Source organism: Achroia grisella, unplaced genomic scaffold (genome assembly GCF_030625045.1).
Source record: "Achroia grisella isolate CSIRO2021 unplaced genomic scaffold, CSIRO_AGI_Agris_v1 utg402, whole genome shotgun sequence".
Lineage (NCBI taxonomy): Eukaryota > Metazoa > Arthropoda > Insecta > Lepidoptera > Pyralidae > Achroia > Achroia grisella.
The window spans coordinates 6,948,842-6,973,099 of NW_026712841.1; the positions used below are offsets into that span (position 1 = coordinate 6,948,842).

Here is a 24,258-nt window from a genome sequence, read left to right on the forward strand (position 1 = left end):
TGTACAATACTTGTATGTAATTGGTTCTATATTGTGTAACTTCATTTGGGCGGGAATGCAGCGAGTAACTGATACGAACCGGAACATAGTCGTACGTAGTCTCGGGGCGGAAATTGGCCCACAAAGGCTTTGAGCTCGAGTTCAAGCCGCACAGTCAAATGGGAGAACTCATGTTGCCTCTCGTTAGACCAATTACGGCGGTACCTTTCGTTGATTTTTCAACTTGTGCACGATGTTTTCGCGTAATAGTTTTGCTTTTATATTTCTAAATACGAACGTCAATATTTTTAGTTATTACGTGTGTTTTATAATCTATAGAAATGTAAGTAAGAATTTTTCCTTTACGGCTAAAAACACTATACTACAACTAACACTACTTAGATTAGACCACTCATAATAGGCATACTCGATTAAATGTGTTGATGAAGTCACTTGTAAAAAAATATTTTATTCAATTTTGTTACTAGATTATATATTTTTTCAGTATGTTCATAATAACATAGAACCTAGACTATCACAAACGAATACAAATGTTTCAATAGAACGAGGAACAAACCCGAGGCCATCAAATAGTAAGGCTGTACGCTACAACATTAGGTCAACATTAACCTCCATATTACATCAGTTAAAACCACACCCTTTTTAATATTAGGTATTTAGTATTGTGTGGATTGTAGCCTTATAGGTCAAGAGCTAACTTAACCTACAAAGACATTACGAGTGAAAATACTTGAACAAAACGCTTCAAGAGTCCTTCATCGGAAGATACTTTTCATATCGATTCAGCCGTAATGGCTCTTCCGGTTCACTAGCCAATGTTTACGATTCTCACTTGAATGGGGACAAATGAACCAAAACAATTTGAAGTGAACCCAATGCCACCCGTGTTTAAAAATATCTTTTTTTATGATTACCAGAGGTGGATTTTGTACAAAGGCGTCCACGTGGGTACCTCTGTCTCGCCTATATAACGTGTCAAGCAGGTGGCTGTGTTAATACACTAAATTACAAGGAAGTATTCCTTCAGAATGGCAATGCATAAAGAATATATATAATGATATTCATGTATGTAAAAGTCGATTGTCACATCTCGCCTGTTTCACGCGCCAAGCTTACTTTGTAAAATGTGTCTATTGGAGGGTGATATACGGTAAATTACAGAGTAAGGAAATAGTCCTCGAGAATGGCAATGCATGAGGAAATTTTGTATGTATGTAAATGTAGCCGTCGGTTGTCAGTCAGTTTGTATGTCACCACTATTGCTGCATCCACACTTAAATCATTGATCTCTACTCTATTATGAATGGCAAATGAGTTTCTATAGTAATATCTTGTATACCATATAACAGTTTGAAACTGCCTTTAAAAGTCCTACACGCACATTTATTTTTTTATTTACGGCCTTGGTAGTCTAGCGGTTTAGCACCCCACTTTACTTCTGATGGTCGCGAATTCGATTCCTCGCTAGTTGCAAACATTTGTATTCATGAGTATGTTTTCTTGTATCTGGGAGTTTTCTACGTATATAATGTATGTATTTACAAAAAAATATATATCTAAGTATTTATATCAGTTGTCTAGTACCCATAACACGAGCCCTACTTACCGTGGGACTACGGCTCTGTGTTAATTGTCCAGGGTTATTTATTTATTTACTATTCTATTAATGTTATAACACATTCTTAAGTAATGCAATATGTAAATCGCCATTTAATTATCACCACAGTGTAACTACAATATGCGTCTGTAATCGAAATCATAGCGAATACCGATGACATATTTGATGGCATACTCTTATAATCGCATTATCGAAGGTTTATGAGTTTCAGTTTTAATCGAGCATCCGTATTCAGTAATAGCTTTTGATAGGATTGTTATCTGATTTAGTAGAAATGTCGTTTTTTTAAAACTTGGTTAAAATTATTCCCGTTGTACATTTACCTATGATGATGCAAAAACTACTGAACAGATTTTAATGAAACTTTACAGTAATGTACCTTATATATCAGAATAACATATAGCCTTTAGTTATAAAACGATATAATGTAAATTGGGTGAAATATAATGATAAGTGTGATGCAGACGACGTTATGCGGTCAGCTAGTATAAATATACTAAATATATTATATTATATATAGTATAAATATACTAAATATATTATATATATATATATAATATATATAGTATATTTATATAGCTGACCGCATAACGTCGTTCCCGTCGCTACTAATTTAACTGGAATTTGACATTATTTTTCTAAAATAAAAGTAGCCTAAGTTACTCCTTATTACATCAGCTATCTGCCAAAAAGAGTCCCGTCAAAATAGGTCCATTCATTTTAGAGGTTAGTCGAAACAAACAGACAGACAGACAAAAATTAAAAAAAAATATATAGACAACAGGTTCCATCAGGTAGGCCGTCAGATAAAAAAAACAAAATGTCTCCTGATTGATAACCATCAAAGTATAATATGAAGGCGTTCAACCACCATAATAGCTTTCCTAAACAATATATTATTCATAGTAAATGCTATGTTGTAATTAATGAACTACACCTTAATTTGTAACATAACAGTAATCTGTTATAATGGTCGATAAATTAATAATGATGTAACGTTTAAGTTTATTATATGCCTGCAATGTACGTTTATTATTATAAATTGACGTTGTAATGATTACTCTAGGGATTCCGCATTAAAACGGTAAAACGTTGTGGTGTTTTCCATTCGTCGTGAATCTATCTACTAATGCTATTTTCAAATTTGGAATAAATGTAAATCTATAGCATTAGAAGATCGTCCCTGTAGACTGACTACATATAGCCATTCTTTGAATAAATATATTTCACTTTTCTTTCCAATAATTTAAATAATAAATAATAGATACCGTATACCAAATCACATTGTAGCACCTACGTCATTAAACGCGTCTATGGAAAAAAAATTGAATTTTCCACAGAGAATATTTCCAGATTTATTGCCCAACGATCCTATTTCTGACCTCCCAGTGCTTTAACGACCTATCATGACAATATTTTATAAATAATTGCCTTTCCGATAATAACGAGGAGCTTTTAAAATGTACCGTAATTTCCTTGGACGCGGTGAAAGCGACCGCAATGCTTACTCGTATGATGGCTAGGTTTGCCGCATAGCATAGTTTTCGCAGAAAATCTTAAACACGGTGATTATTGTGGCATTATGCCAAACTAGTATACCATATTATACCTATTTATGATGGGGTAGATTTTGTACAAGGTTATCTGTGATATTATGTCTGCTTTATCTACCTATTTCAGCCAGCAAGCAGCTATGAAAACAGCAGTGGTAGATCTGCCCTTTGCCACGTTAACCAAGTATTTTTTATTATTAAAGTGGACAATTATTAAGAACTATAATTCTAGTGCCTTGGTCATCATCATAAAGCATAAAAAAGTGTGTTTAGGATTTAAAATATTGTTTTTATCATATTTTTTAATTGTTTTTAATAAATTTTCTGTTCATGTAAGCCAGAATAGATTTTTTGTTCTGATGAAAGTCGTTTTCGAAAATAAAATTGCGCTCTCCCAAAGGTAACTTTAGGATGTTGCTTATCACCACTGTACATACAAAATCTTAGAGACCTACCGTTCTAAAACCGATAAACATGGTTCCAAACCAGTGGCTGTCGGTTCTCGGCGAATCATCATAAAAACAATTGGAGTGTCTGTTCGCCAAATTGTACGCAATAACGGGACCCCAGCGCGAGCTGCGAACGCATCCGGAGAACAGTCGCCAACAAGTGACATCTTTATGACTCGTACTCCAGAAAGGGAGCAGTGTCGGTACGAATTAATAATCCATACAAATAAGTCCAGGAAGGGCCATTTAAAATTATATGCCAAAACATACTCCGATGCTAAAATTATACATATATATGTGATACTGTGATAGTTTTACCTTGTTATGACTAAACAGATTAACTGATCTTTATGAAATTAATCTAATAGTATTGTATCTAAAAAAAGAGCAGCAGAATTTGCAAAAAATAACTAGTTCATTATAATAGAAGATTACTATAAATTATACATTTAAGTAATTTTTTTTTCTCACTTTCCGTTTTGTTAAGATTTATGTGCGGTAGGAAATGGCGCACGATTGGATAATATACTACAATGGGCCCGGAATGTTATATTAATCAATATAACTACTTTTTTATTGGAAACAAAGTTAATTTTGTACTAGTGGCTTGTCCACTTTACACTATATAAATATCCCAATAGTTAAAATAACTTTATTAGATTTTTCAGGTTTTCACTAATAAACGAGTTAATATTTTGGAATGCCTACTACTTATAATAATTTATTAGAATTCGTATAAAAAACATTGATATTTAATACATGTTGGTTACATGTATTTTTATAACGAGATGCTGGAATGTAGCGTGGTTAGCTAGTAACTGAAGTACAAGGAAATACAACAATGACTGCTGCATAATGGTATATATTTAACAATTGACCCAGAAAACTTAGCTCCATTAAATATTAAGTATGGAAATTTATATATTTTAACAGTAATACGACATGTAGATTTATCAGTCGATGGTAATCAGATGACCCCAATAAATAAAGCAAGTATTCAACGCCATATACAATATGATTAATGAATCAATTAATAAAATAATAGGTGGTATATTGAAAGTATTACACAAAATTAATTATTGCCCTATATTGGGTGGTGTAAAACACGATGGAGTTACGTGCGTGTCATAAATGGCGCCATCATTTCTTAACTCGTTAGACACCTGTCGCACTGACTTCTATAATCAAACAAATTACAACACCCCCTCTTTTCCTACCCTTCACCTAAACAAGCCATCAATACAAATGTTTAAGAGCACGCACATGATTGATTTTTCCATGCTTGTAATAACCTAGTCATTGAAAGGGGATTGTTAGTAATGTGAACTGTTGAGCCCATTGCTAGCAATGTACTATGTCAGCTTGGCATCCACGTGTTTCTCCTTGAAACCATCATCATTGCCTTGCCTCTATCCCATTATTTGGGGTCGGCGCAGTATGTCATTCTCTTCCACTGGTCCCGATCATTCGTCATATCTGAGCATACTCTTCTTTTATTATCTTTCACACAATCCATCCATCTTTACTTAAGGCGTCCCCTCCCTTTACATCCATCCACATTCACTTGTTTCTCCTTGGAAACCATCATGATAAATTCTGGAGAATTTTTCACGATAGGCTAAGTGTCCTGACCTCATACTCATTCTCCACTGGTGCCCCGCTAGCATAAACCGTTAGCGGAGACAGATAAATCGTATTTTTTCATTATCAAGCATTAAAAATATCATTTAAATTTCTAATCATTTACTAATATAATATATTGGTCATGTACTGTGACTAATATGATATATTAATTATTCTTATTTCTACATACACCTACACTAATGGTATAGTCTGGGGGGGTACTAGGTGGTTGATAGGCTGGAGATGAAATCAGATCAGTCAACCTTTCATGGGGAATTTAACAGGAATCAACTAAGTAAACTGTAGTACAGGCAATAAAAATACTACACTAATTGTTTTGAATTATATTACTTTAATAAACTCCCATATGTTTTTTATATATCGTCCATGTACAGACAGTAATCTGTTACATTTTTAATATAGATATAGATAGGGCCCCATATTAGATGAGCCAACCTGTGAAGTTCGAGGTTATCAATTCATTTCAATCAACTCATTGACGATGTCGACATGGTCTTATATCTGGTAACACATACATCACTATCCGATGTTCGCTAGTTCTTTTCTCGTACAATATAAACATTTAGATTCATGTAGGTATTCAATATGATTTTATATAGGTATTTAAAGAAAAAAATATTTTTTTTATTTATCAATTGTCTTAACCATGACCTGCTTTAAGTCCCAGAGTCTAGCATTCTGTACTCTTTTGTCCCTTTTGTCAATAATTCTTTCTGTTCCTCGAATTTTTTCATCAGCCTGTATAAACAGCCAGTAAGATGCAAGGTCAAGGAGTTCGCAATGCTAATATTAATTAAAAGAATCTAGTTTATTATTATTATATAACCAGATTCTTTGTTTGATTTTTATTATTATATATTTTACTATCTTTTTCTACCGTCCAATTACTAATTTACAAGTGGCATAACCCTCTATTTATAAAGGTTATTTATTTATATATCTTTTATTGCACCAAATATATTGCACGATTGAAAAATTATAGAGTAATAGGGTACAAAAGGCTGTCTTATCTCTTATGAAATCTCTTCCAGACAACCTATAGGTAGAATGGAAAAGACAAAAGGTAGTAGGTACAATGCAATGGTCAAAAAATTATAATAATAATTATGATAATAACATTACAATTCAATAATAATAATAATAAGCAACAATGTTATTAAATAAATATATTTTTTTCATTATATGCAACTTCTTGCAATAACAAATCAAGTCCATTCGAATACTTTTATATCATAACTAGCTACTCGCCCCGGCTTCGCACGGGTATACGTGTATTATACATATAAACCTTCCTCTTGAATCACTCTATCTTCCGGACTCCGGACCGGCCACTTCCCTACCAACTGGAAGTTGGGTAGAGTTTCATACCATGTAAACTGTTCCGAAACCCGGCAAGGACAGAGAGATACCTGCCGGCAAGCTAATAAAACTATTAGTATCAAAAAATGTAAAAATGCCCATCACTCTGCTCTCGCACGTAGCAAATGTCGTTCGAGCGCCTCCATTTAATTGCTCCGCCGCCTGAAGACCGACTCTGTCGCCTCGCGACGAGTTTTATTTTTAGAGGCGGACACTCGACGACTTAAGATGATACTGACGCGCGTGGTCCACCATATGGCTGTCGAGCACAGCCGCGGCCACTACACGGTCGGCGTATTTCTCGATATAGAGAAGGCGTTCGACCGTGTGTGGCACGACGGTTTGGTGTCGAAGTTGCTCGACACCAACACGCCGTCAGCATATTATTACATATATTAATACGTGCGATTTTAAATTATTTTTCGTTCCTCTCGGGCCGGAGCTTCTATGTTTCGGTCGAGAACTGTGATTCTACCACACGCCCAATTGCCGCCCGACTCCCGCAGGGCAGCTGCATCTCGCCAGCGCTCTACGCGACGTACATGAGTGTCATTGATGAAACTACAGACGACATCCCCACCTTGAGGGATGAGCTCCGAGAGGGAGAGAGGGATGTCGTCCTCGCTCTTTTCGCCGACGACAGTGCCTTTCTTACGTCGTCTCGCCGAGCCTACGCAGCCGCTCGCAAAATGCAGCGGCTGAATTGGAATAGCTCCCCGAGTGGCTGGATAAGTGGCGTACCACCGTTAACGTGGGTAAAACGGTGGCGCTGATATATTTTACAACCGCCCCGGGTAAATGTAAAATGCCCGCCGCCCCTCTTACAATATAGAGGCCAGCCCATCCAATTATTAAGTGGGAGCGCACAGTGCGTTACCTAGGGGTGGAAATCGACCGGTCGCTGCGTATGACGCCGCAGGTGGACCGGGCTGTTACCCAAATTGTACACAAGGCTCGCGCGCGCTATGCTGCGACCGGTCTTAAAAATTAATCCAGCTGAAAATGCTGCAGCTGCGGACGAAAGTAGGCATTTATAAGACCTACATTCGTTCTAATATAACATATGCCGCCCCCGCATGGTACGCACTGTGCTCGGCCTCACAGCGGCGGAGACTGCAGGTCCAACAGAACGCCGCCCTCCGTCTGTGCACAAATGCCGGACGGTACGTCCGTAATGACGTGATCGCCCGCGACCTCAAGGTCCCATCGGTGGAGCAGTTCGTCGTCCGGTTGACGCGCGCGATGTTCTCGCGCGCGGACAGCTGTGGGCGCGAATTCGCACATGCGCGACCTCACCCCTCTACACGTGCGCCCACCGGACGCAACTCGTGCGCTCCCGCGCGACGTACTCTCCACCGAGTGATCACGTCATTTACGTGACGTGGCGGCGTTAATATTCGGCTCGGCGAGCGATTTTTATTATTATAGAGTCCCACTCACACGACTATTTATAAAGGTTATTTATTTATATATCCTCAAATATAGCCGGCTGCTGGGAAGCTTATCTCTTATGAAATCTCTTCCAGACGGCCGGTAGAGAGGCCGGTAAACGAACGACGCTGGGGTGGTATACCCCAGCAGTATAAGCAACAATGTTAGTAAAGAGCGTAAGCTCGGGGCCCGTACCCAGCGGTCCATATAAAGGATCAGCGGACGACCCCATAATAATCACTCTATCTATTAAAAAAATCGCTTCAAAATCCGATTCGTAGTTTTAAAGATTTAAGCATACATACATAGGGACGGACAGACAGCGATAGCGACTTTGTTTTATACTATATAATAATGATACTTAATTATAATATGAAATACAATTTCTATACGGACAATATTGTCACGTCCGAGGAACTCTTTCACAGAAGCAACGCAAGTTTTTCTAGTGGCCGGCGCGCCATTAATTCGTATTAAGTTGTGAGGTCAAGGTCGTACTGTTATCGGGTGCTCTAGCAAAATTAGGTAAGATCCTGTTCTCGTTAAACTTTGAAAACATACGGATTATAATTACGGACGTGCGCGACTTATTATTTATAACAAAAATATTTATTATGTGATAAATCGATGAGTTGATTTATTTCCATACTTAAAAACCGATTGATTTTTCTAATTCGATATTTAACCCACATAGTACAGTATTTACTGCGTTACATTTTTATATCTTAATGTTTTGATCACGTCTCAGTTGTACCATACTCTCAATCAATCATTTTTTTTGTTCCAAAACGTTTTAATATAATTAATATAATTATCACAATTTTGGACTTTATTTCACCTAGAAATGGATTAAATATATTTCTTTGCATCAACGTACTTACGAAGAAATATACTTCAACATAGAGTAGTAAAATAATGACCATAAACAATTCAAAATTGTCCATAGCCATGTAAAATGCACACAAGAAATACAGTTAACTGCAATTAAATTCTTTTGGAAAAATGGCCTAGAAATAATCTACGAGTTTCCATTAATATGAAATAAGAAGACAGAAATAATATTTATTCAGTAAATACACAGAAATAACTCACTAAACATATTACTATTTAAAATTATGGAAAATAATTTAAATATTCAAAATTTTCTTTATCAATGATTTGAATTAGATTAGACACTACTCGTATTAAATTAAATTCAATAAATAAATTGAACGCATTGATATTTATATTTATTATATTCAAGCAAGCACAAAATCATAACAAGATGATTATCTGTTTATCAGTTCATCTGTTTGTGTTATCATATCATATTACATATAAAAATGGCTGGAAGAGAAATATGGATCAACGGCCCAACAAAAGAAAGTTAGGAAAAATATTACCCCAAGGGAGGAAAAGAGGTAATAACTAATTTTGTGGAAATTTTTAATACTAGATATTTAATAAGGAAACTATAAAGTAAAATTCTAAGGAATTTTTATACAATTTCATTAATTAATCAAATATTAGAAAGAGTCATATTATTCGTCGCTTTATTCATCAATAAATAGCGATCTACAATTGTACTCGCATACCAAATCGCGGGCTCTGCTAGTACTCAATACGAATAAAGTAATCGAGGTGGATATCTCCAATATAGTCCCATATATTTCAATAGCACAGAGTAGCGTCGACACCTGCATACTGACTCGGGAGCTATTCGTTCGGAAACGCGTTCAAGTGTAAAATATGGGATTGAAGCTCATTCCACACGTCACGTAATACGTAAAACGAGCTTGAATTCCCACGTAACGACTCTTAGATCGCATTTAATATCTATTGATTTACTGTGCCCAAGATTTTGTGAAAAACTAGAGACGCACAACGACTTTTCGTGCACAATGCATGTGCATACATTAGAAGGCTTTCTATTTTTTTAATTTCTGACTCATTTAATTTTCTTAATATAATGTTTAAGTATTTAAATTATTAACCGGGTCTTAACACGAATAATATGTAATAGGTAAATACCTTTATTTGCCATAAAATTATTCGTGTTAAGACCCGGTTAATAATTTAAATAATGTATATTAAACACGAAAGTTTAAAATTAACAATATTTAAGTATGTAAGTAGAATGGCAAAACAGCTGATGGTAACCTTGAAGTGGTAACTGTCGCCAATATACATAAATACCTTAAAGACTAACATACATATACAATATTCATATGTATGTTAGTCTATAAGGTATTTATAATATGAGCACTGAAATAAATAAAAATAAACAACAGTACAGGTATAATATTATCATGACAGCTCATACCTTGCCATTCTGACAGACTAATATATCATGCATCTTAATTTATAATTTCGCTGCCTTTTCTTATCCTATCTGTCGAATGATGAGAAAAGGCAGCGAAAATATAAAGCATTGCATTAGCTTACACCAAGCGATCTGCTTGCCGGATGTATTAGGTGAGACTGAGGTCCCACGCAAACAAATTTTTACAATCTACTACGGTAAAGTAATACTCGGTAGCTTTGTATAAAAGTGAATATATTTGAAAACCAATAGGAAGTTTTTGAGTTTATTAATTTGAAATAAGAAATCTAATCTCTTTATAATATCAATATAGAAGGACTATAAACATTTTTTGCCAACATTATAAAGATGAGAACAGATGGCGCACCGTTCTGTCGCTGCTTATGATTTGTGTTTAATTTGACAGTCAACCAACCTCATTAAACTTCTATTATGTTAATAAATAATAAAGGAACTTTTTTTTCTCCTTCTGGCTCCGGAATAAAGGAACTTCGTCTAAATGTTCTTTTGAGTAAAAAGATTTATAATTTGACAGTTGCCAACCCAATTTTATTTACGCTCTATTTATTACGCAGCTGTTTATAAACAGATTTTCATAATATTTATAGCCAAATGGATTTTAATTTATATTGTATTCAGTTTCTAACTTTTTGTTAGGACTAATGTTGGTTTATAACGAGTTTAATTAGTCGATTAGACTTAGCATAGAAAACATTTCGCAGAATGAATAGGCTTCTCGAAATATAATCAATATAAATCTATATTTCAAGAAAATCTCAATCTCAAAATTCATCTCATAAGCTATCTAAATTTAAAATAGTACATACATATTTATTTTCATTAGCATTCAATTATTATATTTACACAAAGGGCTGTAAATATCTATTTTTTTAATAGCTATTCTTCAATTTCAAACTTCCAAATACTGTGTAATTAGAAACTATAAACTATAAATAAAAGATCGAGTGTGCTCATAAAAGTTATCATTTACTTTTAATGTACTGAAATCCTAGAAATAAACGAGTGTCCGTAAAATACAATGACTGCCAATAATTCCACTAACATTACACCCTTGTAACAGATGTCAATTAAGACGCCTCTCGACACTACATTGGCTACGTGGACCCACGTACAGCATACCCCGTTCTCGAGTTCTCAACTGATATCCGAACACAAGCGTGCCATGGTGAGGTTACCCGTGACACGTACGTGTATCTTATTTATAAATTATTCGCTAGTGAGCAGATTTCGTAAGCGAAGCGCATCCGCTGTCATGTTGACTTTTTCGTCGTTCTTATAAAATTTATAAAAGCATACATGCAGAAACATGTACACTCCAATTTAATATTAATCTGTACCTTGAACTGTCAAAAAATATTTGGCGGGAAAATGAATTTCTTCAATACTGCTAACACATTTTAAATCGTGTTCGAAATTCAAAAACACGATTACACAAATTATAGTTCTGTCGAGCTGTTGAAAAAAGAAGTAAAGAGGCAAAGGAAAGTTGAGTCCAGGTGTCTCAGTTCAAGGACACATCGCCATCAGTTTGGCGGTGTACCGGCAGACGCTACTCGTACATACCGCACTGCGACGATCTGCGTCATTCGCCCCCTGCGGTACTCATTGCCCGTGCACAGACGGAACAGGGAAATATTTCTAGGAGCTTAAAAACTCTAGCAACTAATTGTAACGAATGAACGCCATAAAGGGAGGTTTAAAAAGGTCAACGTGTAGCAAATAGTCGACGTATATTCTTGTACGTTTAATTATAAGGTGATATTAAAATACTCCTATTATCTTTGATGTACCTACATTTAGTTTAAAAAGATAGCATGCTATTTGTTAACATCTATTATTAAAAATAGAGAGATAGTAAGAAAGTATTGTCCATTTAAAATAAGAAATATGGTTTTTAATTTAGAAATATACGAATGATGAACCTTTTCCATATTTATGAAAAAAGTGTTCACCTATTTCATTCGTATTTTATTTAATAATAGGATCAATTTCGTGCTATAACCTCCCGATTAAGGAGGACTACTACATTAATGTCATCCGCTAAACACAAGAGTCCTATTAAACAAAACAGGTTGTATAAAGTGATGCCTATTATGACTCGTGTAAAGTTAGTTTTAACCTCCAGATGGGATCCGAGTTAACTGGTACTGCAAATGACCTTTTCAACAAAATTAAACTTTCTTTTACATAGGACATCTACACGCTAAAGACTTCTATCACGACCTCAAAATCGTAAGTCATTATACAGCAAGCAGATCGTCGGCGATAGAGTCTTACTTATCTGTGCAAGGGACAGATGATATATTGTGGCCGCTCACGAAATCTAAAGGTCAAGTTTTTTTTAATGGACTGATTATTCCGTTGAAGCTGACAATCGACACAGATAATAAAAATGTCACGACTGTAGTTCCAGACGGAACTTGGAAATCGGAAGTATATTGTGACGAAAATAGCATAACTGTGATAACGAACTATGGCATTTCCAAATCACTGAAGATCACACATTACTACGAGCATGTTTGTATACAAAATGAAGTTTAAATAATTTTATTAAAACTTTTGGTGGCCATATAATTTATCAACTTCCTATATCTCGACGCTGTTTCACACGTCTCAGTCATGAGACTCACAATATAATTTGTACTTATAGGAAATGCAGGTGCATTCACTTTTTCATTATCAGTCACAAAGATTTTCTTTTATCCATATAAGTTTTTTATATGATTGGAAGGGCAAACAAATTCACGGCTTATCTGATGGTAAGCGGCAACTGTCGCCTATGTACATGAACAGCGTCACACATGACGTCATCATGAGACGCCCTGATACCCCTTATGAGTTGCCAGTCAATATTATGAAAAGAATACAGCGGAAGCAACCGGTATAGTAGATACAAGATAAAAGCATTTGGGAACTCCGGGATCCCTAATGGCTATACCCTTTCATATCGTCTTTATTAGAAAATTATAAATGATCAAAGTCCTATATTTCCATTAAATCCTCTAGTTAAGTTTATTTATTATTTATTTATTTATAATAGAATATAACTGAAAATCAGCGCTGGAAACTATTTTTCCAGTATTGTGCTGAGCTGTGGACCACAGCCACACCATTTATTGTTTTTTAATATGTGTAAATTATTACTTGTAGTTTTTATGTAATTATACGCTTGACACAAAATAACGAGTTAATAAATTATATTCTATTCTATTCTGTTTATTTACTACAGATGTCTACTTACATGTTATAAAAAAACGGTTGATAATTGCATCAAAGTTTTTTACGGAAACAGAACCAAAGGAGACCCATTGGTTCCAAAAATTAATATTCAAATTGCTGAGTTTTAGCGAGGATATCACAATAGATACAGTAGCATTAGGGGTCTCTTTCATCAGGCTATCGGTTAGCTAGAGTTAACAAGAGATCTAACAGGGTTAAACGTACAGCTAGCCAAGCCAAGCCATAAGGCAGGTAGAATACTCATATAACTAAACCAGTTTCGAATACTCAAGAACTGAATCATCAATAAACAAAGTAAAATTCTGTGAATTGAAAGTAAAGTTTAAAAAAAGATGCAGTAGTATTGAGTCTCTTTCAATAGGCAATGGTTCAGGAAGAATACATCTACAAGGATTGGTCGTAACACCAGCCAATCTAAGCCATAAGACAGGTAGAATACTCAGCAAACTGAACCACTATCATCAATAAACAAAGTGAAAATATATAAACATATTTTGAGAATTTCATTCTAAATTAATTACATAACTTGTACAGTTTTATAAATACCAACTTGATTTCAGCTTATGATAGCCCTTTACAGCCAACTGTATAATATATATTGACTATTTCTGGTAAGCTCTGTCGGTGAGATACGTTCAACTCTATCTATTTCTCTTAATATCCGTTTATGTCACAGTTTGGCGCCCAACGTGGGGTACGAGTCCACAAGTCTGAGATTAAAAGTCTCACGTTTTACTTGATGTATTAGACGAGAAAATAATAAATCTCTTTAAATTTTTATTATTTTTTTATTGAATCAAGTAATTGAAAAAACACGATATACAATATATATATACAGTTACACTTAAATAATAACAGTAATAAAAAATATATACCTACACGTATTACCTGTGAAATTACACGACAATAAACTTCAAAATTCTTTGCGTCAGTTCTAGAATTAATTTATATAACACTGGCGACCCAGGCTCTACACAGGTATTTCAATTAATTTTCACAAAACCCTCACGAATTATACACTTTCTTGACGAATTGAACCTTCCTCAAAAAGTTCTCTGTTGATCTATGAAAAACACATGAAAATTTGTTCAGTGTTTTTAAGTTTATCGCTAACACATAGACGCACACTTAATAATATTTTTTTTTATTTAATTAGCATACAAGCTGATGACGGTTACCACTTTTCATTAGGTGGTAACCGTCATCATTAATAAACAGCACGACAGATATGTATAATTAGAACTATATGTCATGAAATAGCGAACGAAAATAATTAAATTCCTAACAATGAGTATATACTATATATGTGCCATAGTAATTTATTGCAATACATCTAAAACAAAAACTCCCGACAAATAGTTTGCATGTTGCCTCTGTGGATTAAACTTTTCTGATTTAAATAGTTCATTTATATTTTAGTTATTTACTCTGCAATGGAAGTAAAAAGTATTTGCATTCCACTCTGTAATGGAATACTCTGTAATACACTCGTAGTCTATGTCAACACCAGAAAACTCGTCGCGATCGAAGCGGAATAAGTTTTAAAATGGATTTTAGTTTTGCCGTTTTTCTCCTCTTCTTCCGTTTTAAAAAACGGAGATTCTCAATTCAACTGTAAATGCATTTACCTCAAAACTGCTTTCCTATGTGAACCAGTTTTTATGATTAATTTTTTATTTAAAAGCGTTTCATATGATCCTTGAAAGAAGTTCCCAATTCTACTACAGTTTAACGTAGCCAGAAGTTTTTTTAGTTGAACAGGTTTCGATGTTCATTTTTATATTTAATGGATGAAATGAGCAGCAGGGGCTTCTCCTGTGGTTCCTTATAACTTTCATCAAGATACTGGTACTCTTGAGTTATCTTTAATAAGAATTAATTTATATTTTTACTTGTCGATATATAAATTGTTAATGATTGAACTCGATTTCCTCCTGAAGAAAACGCGTGTTTAGTATTTTATCTTCGGAAAACGTTCTATTTAAAATTATATTTGACGCCGCCGACAATTTTATAATAGTAAAACATTGCTTGTTTCATATTGTCTACGTATTATCAGCTTAATATTTTATAACGATTGCTTAAGACTAAGAATATTTGTTTTATTAAATAGCTGATAACTACACTCATATTGACAACATTAATTTCGCTGTAAAGATTAACATACACACATATATAATGAAATCGTAAACAAGCAGTGTCTGTACATTAGATATTAAATAAAAATTCCATCTTTTATTTTTTCTGATACTGGCGGCCTCGATGGCAAATTTTTTAACAAACAAGTCGTTTAGCCGACAGTCACAGGTTCGTTTTCTCGCAGGGCTTTATGCAATGTGTACTTAAATTATTAATATAACCAAAATCAAAAAGTTGCACGTTTTATTTTTTGTTTGTGTACACTGATCTTAGAAACAACTTAACTGATCTTCAGTTACATATTAAAGTAGGTTTCTCATTATCTTTCTTGGGGTAAAAAACAAAACAAATATTTGTTTACGACTTGGATTTATATAATTTTGTTTATTTCCGCTATAAATAACTTGTGTGAGACCACAAACACTCAGTGCGGAAACTTGACTACCGTTACGACCTTCTCCAATGGTGATCAATTTCCGACCGTTATCGAGTCCACACCTACACTGCGACACGTGTTTCGCCTCTGTACGAATACCAACCAGGCATTGAATAGAGCTCGGATATAACTTGAAAGCCCAGTGTGTTAGATGACCAACCGCGAACAAGCTGGTAGTACAGTTTCCGCATTCAGTGTTTGAAGTCTCACACATGCTTATTGTAGCGGAATTAAACAAAATAATATAAGTAGTGAATTGGACTTCTCCAAATTAACATTTATTTGGTAAAATATAAAAATAAATATTTAAAATTATTGGCGTTATTCTAGAAGTAACGTGTACGAAGCCGCGTGCACAGCTAGTATGAACTATTATACGAGGTCACCGTAACACGTGGCTGTAATCAGCTGAGCGCGGGGGCGGGCACCGAAATAAAACCGGCTGAAACCGTGGGCGTAGATTCAAGGTCTGCTTGGAGGGTACTGGACTACATGACACGCTTATCTTTGTATGTAATATTTATATGTGTTAAATGAAATATGTATCATACAGGTAACGTATAGAATGATACCAGTAAGTATTTATTGCTTTACTTAAGTATTGTGTAGAACACCAAAATTTTGTTGCTTGTACGTTATTAAAACTGTAAAATTACATGTGTTCACAAATGTTGTTACAAAAATTATTGTTTTACGATTTTCACTTTATTACTATTATATTTATAACCTGCAATATTGTATTGCCATTCAGAATGACCTAAGGTCTTTGTACCTTGTAATTTCACTTCTTTATATCACCCTTTCGCCTTTTAACCGAAAACAAGATGATGCGGCTGAATTTTGTTATATTTCTGTGACTTGACGTTAAATGTTTAAGAGATTATTAATTAAATAAACAAATAAATGTAAAAATTTGAAATATTTATTCACTCATAATTTAAGAACCGCGTTCTCGTTGTTGGAGCTCTTACCATTTTCCAACAATCTCTTTTATTGTTCGTACGATACGACTCCAACTTCTTTCTTGATCTGCTTTATAAAAAAAGCAATTATATTTTGAAATTGGAAGAAATCTAAAGATTTGTCCTGACAGCCTGATTCATACACGTATAGTTTACAACAATTGAAAGTAGAAACTTGAAATTTCAAATATAACTTTATATGTACGCTTCCACAAAGAAAGAATTTCCTGAAATTCCCATAGGCACAAAATGTAACGGGTTCGCGTAGCCTTGCCAACTTTAACAACAAAATAAATAATTAATGGACTTGACATGATATTCAAAACAATTCTACGAGAAATTGTGATGTTTGTGTACCGAAAGTTAGTTAGTTGGGAATAAATGTATAGTGTGTGAAACAGTGCACGTTGCCATTTCTGAGTACTATAAGGTAGTATGCCCATGAACCCTATAATTTCAGTGACATATTTCATCTGAACGTTCAAACCACAAGAAGAGCTTAAAAAACTATAGATTTCTTTATAGGTACGCTATTTCACGAGCGAATTCCCATTTACGGAAACAGTGTAAAGGTAGATAAAGAGAACTAGAAAGACCAGACTGTCCGCTCTCGCGCGTTTTTGTAATAAATAAATATTACTACAAAATGGCGAACATCTAACAATAGAACTAAGACCTAATCATTGATTAACGATTTGTTTAAATTTTATATATTTATTTTACGCGTCTATGGAAAATAAAATCTGGATCAAAATAAAATATCATAAAAATGTGAATAAGAGCAAGTCGCTGTAGGCCTACATTACTTAAACGCGTTATAGCAAAACAAAATTTTATGAACATTTAAGAGTTAGCGACATTGATATCAATTATTAAATTATAAATAAAGCAATGTACTCGTATTCGACTCCATTTGATAAATTAACTAAAAAATTCAACACGGCCTTACCTACAATTTTAATAAAAAAATTTACCACTCCGACGATTTTCTCGTCTTTTTTTTACCATATATTTTGACCCATATTTAACAATGTATGAAATATTTGGTAGTAATTCCTCCAGCCATTTTTAGGTGAAACTTTAACACACAAACAGGCATGAGTGGTATAACGGGCGGCGTGGTGTCCGTAGTGCTATTCATATACATTGGCGATAATTACCAATCTGGTCAGCTTTTCTGCCATTCCAATTGATAAAAAAATTGAGATGGAGGGAGAGCTTACTATCTGGTAGTTCTGCCATTGAAATTGCCTAAAAATGGAAACTGATAAGCTGTTAGTTTTCAAGTCGTCACGATTTACGACTTTATCATATTTATACGTGTGAATATTTTGGATATCACAGTATGATTGCCAGTACTCACGGCATCAGCCACGCTTGTATCCGCAACGCCCTTTAAATTACGAGGCGCGCCGTTGTCTTACAGCACGGAATATTTCAACTGATACTGTTATTTTTCTGTATTTATATGTTATGTAATATACACATAAAATATATACAACATTGTAAATTAGCTAAATCTTATAATCATTGTTAGCAACATTTTTGTATTGCTGGTAACACTGTATTATAAGTCAATTCATTCCTTTTTTTAGTTACTGTATAAGTGCTCTTCTGAAAAATAAATATGTCGTACAATTAATTTTGCTCAAAAATTCTCATTTCATTTTACTAAAAAATGCCAATACCAAGACCTATCAAAATGCAGTCCACTAAATCATACATATTTTATCAATTATGATATTATGATGCTATTCTGTTGAAGTCAATATAGTATAGTAGGTATTATTGTCTATTCCTAAGTCTTCCCTTCTAGGTTAAACGGTTTAAGAACATTTGAGAGATTTTTTCCTCATGACGTTGTAAATCTAAATGTACGCTGCGAGTATGTATGTAAATCCATGCAAACGCTAAGCGTATAATTTATTGTATAAAAGTTAATAATCTATTTATATTGACACACCTATTTCCGTTTTCTATCTAATGTTATATATCAATATCATATGTATAGAATCCCATTTTCTATAATGTAATTATAGAACACGTGATTTTCATTAAAATATTATAGTGTGTTAAAAATTTTTTAAATTTTATTTGTTGTATTTGTAATTATTAGGCTTTTACGATTCATCAGTATTATGTTTTGTAGTTTTGAAGTAAATATAAATTTCCATGATTTTTTACTGAAATTATAAACAAAAAAGAAATTCTAAAACAAGAATTTCTATATGCTTCTTTTGTGAGTACCGCCGTAGAATTTTGTAACTTATTAATGAACTTTGTTATGTTATTTTTTATGTTTAGTTATCCATTCTAAATAATTTCAAGGTATTATAGTACTTTGTATATACAATATATACGAGTAAATATACATTTATAAATAATACAGTATATATAAATAAAGAGGTATACTTTAATTTCAGTTCGTTCTGAATTCAGATTCAGTTAAAAGCAATTATGTTTGACTGATTCTCATTTAAACATACTATATCACGTCAACTTTATATGATTGCATGTAGTCTATGCTGAACTGGTTTGCATGTGTAAAATTAATTAAAGTTGTGCGCACCAATGATTACACTAATGAGAGAAAATAATTGAAAACTGACGCTGTTAATGTTCAAATGATATCATCTCTTATATCAGTAGTACATAATATTCTTTAATTTGCATTATATAATATGCTTAACACTAACTATTGAAATGTATTTAGAAAAGTTTGTCTAAATATATCCATTATATGCCGTGTTAGTGTGAGGTCCCATTACATTTATTTGGATAAACTAACCCCATCTCCGGAGGAAAGGAATTGTTACCCCATAATGACCCCATGCAATGTACCATGTCAGGTAAACCTCCACGCGGTCCCCCCTGAAGATCATTATGGTAACTTCCTAGTTAATTTGTCACGATGGGTTAACTGACTTGCCCCGTGTTCATCTTATAAAAACCGGTGTATGTGACAAAAGTTATACCTATGCATATATTATACACATAAATCACATTCCCGTGGGAAAATAATCTCATTTTATTTGTAAAAATCGTATATATTCAAAGATTTAGAAAGAGGAAACGGAGAAATAGTTAGAAGATAGAAAAATTTCTTTATACCCCATTTATTTTTTAATAAACGGTAAAATTAAAAAACGATATACCGTTTTTTAAAATATTGATAAAGATCATCGATATTGTTCTGTATTATAGAAATACATAGATAGGAGAAGTTATCTCAGTTCGAATGTGATTTTATTCTGACAAAGTTAGTTTTGTCTAAACCCATCGTATACTAGGAGATAGATTTTTTTTTCACATAGTGACAAAAAATGTAATACACAAAAATTATAAAAAAATTGTTTTCTCATTTTTGTCACAATACTATATCATTATGAGGTCCCATGGGATAAATGACCAGTATTTCAGTTGGTAAAGTCCTATTACCATACATTGCTTGTTTGTTGTGTCCGATATAATCATATCTTCCTATTAACAATAACTATATTCTAGTTTGTCCATAAAGTAACAGGTAAGCAGAACCACGTAGGAAGTGATAACACTATTTCAGAATGCTTGTCATACTACTCACTTGTACTAATATAATCGTTATAGTAGTAGAAAAGAGAAGACGTCAATAAAAAGTGGATTATAATTCTAAATACAATATATAAAATTTGTTTCGGAGGTGTATGTTAGTTACCATACTCCACCGAAACGGTTTGATCGATTATTATGAAATTTTATATGCATATTCAGTAGTCATCTATTATTTTTCATACCCCTAAGTGTTAAGGGGTACTCCTAACATTTTTTTATTTTACAATAATTAATTTTTATAGCATTAAAAATACATTCAATTAAATTTTCACTCTTCTACCGCCAACTACTATTTATTAATAGCGATTTTAACTTGTATGACAAAACAACGTTTGCAGGGTCATTTAGTTTCTATATACATCAATAAGTTACAGTGGTTATTACGAAACTGAGCATTTTCCCAATGAATATGAATCGAAATGTTCAAATACTCCTTGAATTTATCATTACTAAACGTCTAAATCGTTCACCGGTATATATGAAATTATTTTTCAGGTTGCGACCTTTAACCTTTGTTGTTTTTCTTCTCATGAATTCATTATTCTTTCTCAAATGCGTTACTCGAAGTCAATAAACGCTGATGGTGTAGCACCATTTTTTGAGGTCTGTGGGAATAAATTCCCCAATTTATTGTGATTGATCAAACATTCATAATGAGGATACAAAATGTCTTAATCAATCATCGGTATATACGAGTTTATTTTTCGTGTTGCAACCTTTAACCTTTCTAGGAAAATGTAGCTCAGTTTCATGAATTCATTTTTCTTTCTCATATACGTTACTAGTCAGTAATAGTATAGGACCACTTTTTTAATAATTTGTGGGCAAAAGATCACAAAACAAACAGTCTTCATTACACTGTAAAAGATTAAGTATTTTTAATGATGGTATAAAATATATAAATCAATCCTGGACAATATATTAAATTATTTTTCGTGTTCCGACCTTTCCGACCTTTATCGGAGAATGTCCTATTTCATAAATTCATTATTCTGTTTTCTCGAATGCATTACTGGGAGTCAATAAATGATAATGGTATAGAACCATTGTTTTTGTGGTCTGTGGGAGATATCTATAGTGTTTCTGGTGTAATGAGAACTTTCGGTACAGCGTAAAAAAAAGTAAAAGACCGCGTATAGATTAATTAAGAATTTCAGAAACAATTTTATTTAACTTGATAGCAGATAAGCATATTGATATCCTTAATAGATATGATAGTTTGTCAGTACTTGATAATATAACATTTGACCTTTTATGATTATTAATAGCTAAATGATAGTGGAGCAGTACTCGTAGATACTTGTATATATGTAAATATAATACGTCATTGTAATATAATTAAACAAATCAACAAAATATTTCATTTATATACATATCATTACATTTTTCTTCTTTGACGATTCATTTGAAAAACTTTCGTAAGGAAAATATGGTGTATTTATTTTATATTAGTTTACAAGTATTAGTATATATACCTACTTTAAAAATGATTATGTTATTATTAAACAAATTTTCATAATATATTATAAATGTAATAGAAATAGATAAACAAAATAAGAAGAAAACGAAAGTCTTTATATTATGTTATTTAAGTAACATAGTATTCATATTTCATAAAAAAAGAAACATTCCATCAAAAGGTTCAAATGCCCTTTAAAGATTGCTGACTTGTACTTTATTAATGTGACGACAAAATATTAACCCGGTACAGCTTTAAAACCTCATATCAACGCAACAATCTGTCTACATCGAGCGTCGTAAAACGCCCGAACGGCGAAATATAACCCGTGGAAACAAAGAACTCATGGTCCACATAGCTGCAAGGTCGAGGCTTCTAAGGCAATTATGGTGAAACGGCAGCGACTTACGTGGGACAGTCGCGCAATGCCAGTCGAGCAGTTTTATCAACAACCCCGTTACCACCAGAAGACCTTGTCTTGGCCGTGAAAAACCGCGCCAATTACCGCTGTCGCCCCCATGGGGCTTTCTATATCGGAAACAGCAATATAAAGCTCTCTCGTAGACACTGCTACGCGTCGTAGCGGAGCGTTCAACGTGATTAATTTTGATTAAACAATAAATCGCTTGTATAAGATGTGATTACACCTCCGAGTTCCGATGTGCTAATTAATTAATATTACATAATGAAGCGAATGATACAGACTCTTTAATAATATTAAAAAAATCCAATCGCATCCTTTTTTCAAATTTAAAAAGAGAACGTACCTGATATAGATGTCTCGTTCTCACGGAGTGAAGGTCGGAGTGTCAGTGTTTGTGGTGTAAGGGCACTGATGCACTCGCGTTCGCGGGCGACTACAGCGGGCGGTGGCAACCGACTGGGCCCGGCCGGGAGCCCCGCCTCCCGCGCACTCGAGCCGCACCCCCGCGCCCTAGCGGATAAACAACGTGCATTGTGGGCCCGATCTGTGGACCTACTCTCCTGAACACACACACATATACATCACTCGATGTACATTACTGTTCCCTCTCCATTGGTGGGTGGACCAGTTTACAGCATTAAATCTTTAATAGACAATAGTTAATGGAAGTGAAATTTATCGTATTGCGATGATAACGGACCTGTAAAGAGGGGATATTAAATAAATTCGCTGTCCAGATAGTAGTAGTCTAGCGTTATAGATTTTGGGTTTAAGTCTCACGGTAGTACAAATCCAGGGAAATGATAATGTAGTTGGGGACGTCGTACTGTGTATAACTATTCATGTGTATAGAATATGTCGAACTAACAATACATGGAGATATTGCTATAGAATTTTATATTTTCCAATAGCTAACTATTCCTAATACCAGAGGTATACTTTGTCTAAAGTTGTCTGTGTGGGTACTTTTCCTGATTTATTTCAATCATGACGGCCTCGGTGGTCTCGGTGATCTCAGCATACCCTACATCTGATGGTCGCGGGTTCGATTTCTCACACAGTACAAATTTGTCTATTTGAGTATGATTCTTTGTATCGGTCTATGTGTTTGCTATGTATATTATGTACCTATGTATTTACAAAAAAAAGTTATTTATGTATTTATATTAGTTGTTCAGTTAATATAACAATACTAAATGTTTGGGACTAAATGTCGTTCAGAGATATTATTTTCATATTATTACATATCAAAATCAAAAGCAAAATATCTTCATACATATAGGTCTATGACAGACTCTTATGATATGTTAAATCTACCGTCAGTTCGGAATGCTTTCGAGATGAGAAGAACTGACAAGAAACTCAGCTCGTAATCTTTTCAAATATTACAATAATATACATTCATTTTTAAATTCAAATTTGAGATAATATAGGGGCCACCAGCATATGCCATAGAAATTTTGTCAAAAGCAAACTCTAAGGGTTTGTCTACGCACTCAACGCACCGGTCCGCGGGCTGCGTGGGCGGTGCTGCGCATCAGCAACTGCGGCCGGTGGCGGACACCGGCACTTCTTGTCCGACCGGCACCGACACTTACCGGCTTACTACCTACCATTCTAAATTTTATGT

The 24,258-nt window shown here is 34.0% G+C and overlaps 1 protein-coding gene across 2 annotated transcripts in view; it reads right to left on the reverse strand.

Annotated features, from left to right (window-relative positions):
- Nucleotides 1–23,070, reverse strand: part of LOC131844265 (acetylcholinesterase-like) — a 64,429-nt gene extending 41,359 nt beyond the window's left edge. For both annotated transcript variants that reach the window (XM_059193101.1, XM_059193102.1), the window contains exon 1: nucleotides 22,972–23,070. The gene's annotated coding sequence lies outside the window, so the exon portion shown is untranslated. The remainder of the gene's footprint in view (nucleotides 1–22,971) is intronic.
- Nucleotides 23,071–24,258: the final 1,188 nt, after the last annotated feature.